The sequence below is a fragment of the Lepus europaeus genome, chromosome 14 (assembly GCF_033115175.1).
Source record: "Lepus europaeus isolate LE1 chromosome 14, mLepTim1.pri, whole genome shotgun sequence".
Classification (NCBI taxonomy): domain Eukaryota; kingdom Metazoa; phylum Chordata; class Mammalia; order Lagomorpha; family Leporidae; genus Lepus; species Lepus europaeus.
This window is the reverse complement of record NC_084840.1, coordinates 34,480,673-34,483,859: the sequence shown is the minus strand read 5'-3', so window position 1 is coordinate 34,483,859 and position 3,187 is coordinate 34,480,673. Positions and strand designations below refer to the sequence as shown.

Below are 3,187 nucleotides of genomic sequence, written 5' to 3'. Positions count from 1 at the left end.
CCAGATGAATTTAAAAATTACTTCCAAAACATATTTTAGAAGAAAATATGGTGGAATATTTCTCTAACTATGGGATATGGAAATAACTCCTAAACAAAGTAAAAATAAAAACACAAAGAAAAACCATGATAGATTGCATCAATTTAAAAAGTCAATACACCAAAAGATAGCATAAAAAAGTTATATGATAAAGAAACACATTGCGAGGGGACACCAGGACTCCAAGATGGCGTCAGTCGTACCACTGAAAAAGAAGAGACTGATGGATGTCAAAGTGGGGGAGCTGCCAAGCTGGCTCCTGATGTGGGATTTCACCCCTAAAGGCATCGCTGGAGCATTCCAGAGAGGTTACCACCTCTCTGATGTACCAAGTACATCAACGTGAAGAAGGGGAGCATCACCGGGGTGAACATGGTGCTGGCAGCTTACGTGCTTTTCAGCTACTGCCTTTCTTACAAGGAACTCAAACATGAGCGGCGACGCAAGTACCACTGAGAGGCCGATGTGGAGGGCGCACTCTGCATTCCTGACCTTGACCTTCCTGGCTCCGCTCCCCTCTGTGACGAATTGTTGTTGCTGAACCCTTTCATAGCGTAACTGAGAACTAACGCCCAATAAAAGATGATGGGTAATAAAAAAATAAAAAAAGAAAAAATAAATAAATAAAAAAGAAAAAAAAGAAAAAAAAAGAAACACATTGCAACACACTTAAATGGCTAATAATAAATATTTAGCATATATTGGATCCTTGCAAATCAGTAAAGAAATAGCCTACTTTAAAAATAGGCAAAAATTGGAAAGGAAAATTTAGAGAAGAAAAATTACAAACAAATAATAAATAAAATGGTATTCAGATTCATTATCTTCTCAAAAGTGAAAACCAAAACCAGTACAAAATTTGCCTATTAAAATGGGATTTAGGTGCCGAGCCATGGCGCAGCAGGTTAATCCTCCGCCTGCGGAGCCGGCATCCCATATGGGCGCCGGTTCTAGTCCCAGTTGCTCCTCTTCCAGTCCAGCTCTCTGCTGTGGCCTGGGATAGCAGTGGAGGATGGTCCAAGGGCTTGGGCCCCTGCACCCACGTGGGAGATCAGAAAGAAGCACTTGGCTCCTGGCTTCGGATTGGTGTAGCTCCAGCCATTGCGGCCATTGGGGAGTGAACCAATGGAAGGAAGACCTTTCTCTCTGTCTCTCTCTCACTGTTTGTAACTCTACCTGTCAAATAAATAAATAAAATATTTTAAAAAAATAAAGTGGGATTTAAAATATCAAACATTTGAGCAGATACTGACAGATTATATAAAATGTGGAGGGTAGTAATCTGAAAGATCAATTTTTAAAAATGCATAATATTCTTTAACCTAGCAATTTCTCCACCCTCAAGAAACACTTGCATATCTTCAGAAAAACGAATTTAGAAGAATGTTCATTATTGGCTATATAGGAAGTAGTCAAATCATATATATCACAGATATAGTACAAAACACTAGTAACTATTTTAAGAAGGAAGTAGAATTGCACGTGAGGATGTGTAAAACTAACAAGACCTACTGTGTTAATTGTAAGCTGAAAAATGGACTATGTATTATGATCACATGTGTAAAACAAATAAATAGCAAACAGAACTGTGAGTGGTGTGTCATGTATATGTGTAAATGAATTAAAGAAAGTCAAAAGATATTATCTTAGTCCATTTGGGATGATGTAACAAAATTATATTACAAAATATATTACAAAATAATGGGTGATTCACAAGCAGCAAAAATTATTGCTTATATTGGGCTGGCGCCATGGCACAGTAGGTTAATCCTCCATATGGGCACTGGTTCCAGTCCCGGCTGCTCCACTTCCAATCCAGCTCTCTGCTATGGCCTGGGAAAGCAGTAGAAGATGGCCCGAGTGCTTGGGTCCCTGCACTCACATGGGAGACCAGGAAGAAGCTCCTTGCTCCTGGCTTCGGATTGGTGCAGCTCCAGCCATTGCAGCCATTTGGGGAAGTGAACCAATGGAAGGAAGACCTTTCTCTCTATCTCTCCCTCTCACTGTCTGTAACTCTACCTTTCAAATAAAATAAATAAAATCTTAAAAATAGAAGAAATTATTGCTTATAGTTCTGGTGGCCCTGAAATCTCAGATTAAGGAGCCAGCAGATCCAGTATCTGGCAAGGGCCTGTTGCGGTGTTCTTGTATGACAGAAGGGACACAGGGGCTCTCTAAGGCCTCTTTTATAAAGGCACTAATCCTATGAGGGATCTGCCTTCATGACCTAGCCAACTCCTGAAGTTCCTACTTCTAAAACCATCATCTTGGGTATTGGGCTTCACATACGAATTTTGAGGCCACACAAACATTCAGACCATCACAAATGTCCACCAAAATGTTGATTCTCCCCTTAAGGTAAATGAGAGTGGGAGGAATGAAGATGCTCACATTTCTGTTCATATGTTTCTTGTATTGGATATTATTTGAATCATTTATATCAAGGATGTATCTAAATAATGAGAGCATAAATATACTAATGGTATAAACCTGCCAACAGTGTTGTCCTCTCTGGTCTTAGCTCTTCCTCTACACTACTTGACAAAAGACAACCAGGAAGGATGTAAGTAGGGGGTAGACCTGGTGAGAACTGGTATCATAAGACTCATTTCACACATTCAAGAGGCAATTCCAATTTCAGTGAAATACTATATAGTACAGAACAGTCCCTTCAATAATAAATGCATTAAATCCTTTCTGTCTATATTTCACATGCATATACAAAGACACATTAATTTTCCCCAAATATTTGTTAACTATTATAATTATAGTTATAATTATAGTTCATGATAATGTTGTAAGTGTGAAGTGGTGAAAATTTTTCATCACCCTGCATAAGTAAAAATATGCATTTTCTCAAACTTTCTGGGTCACCATGCCAACTATTAGAACATTATTAGTATGCTGTGATTTTTGTGATGGATGATTTCAACAATTTAAGACAAGCTTTTCTTCCCCATCCTATAAATGCCATAGTCTGTAACAGCTTATACAGAGATGAAAGAAATGGGTGTCAGGAAGAGAGAAAGTGAGAGTGAAAGAGTGTTTAGGAGCTAACTACACACAGGTGGGTGTAATATTGTCTTCCCATTTTAGATGTAGAGAAGAACTAACCTAGATAAATGTGAGTTCATTTGTTCAAGAGGTA

The 3,187-nt window shown here is 38.6% G+C and overlaps 1 pseudogene; it reads left to right on the top strand.

The window, feature by feature from the left end:
- The first annotated feature begins 211 nt into the window (after positions 1–211).
- LOC133773742 (ATP synthase subunit f, mitochondrial-like) lies at positions 212–571 on the top strand (annotated as a pseudogene).
- The last annotated feature ends 2,616 nt before the right edge of the window (positions 572–3,187 follow it).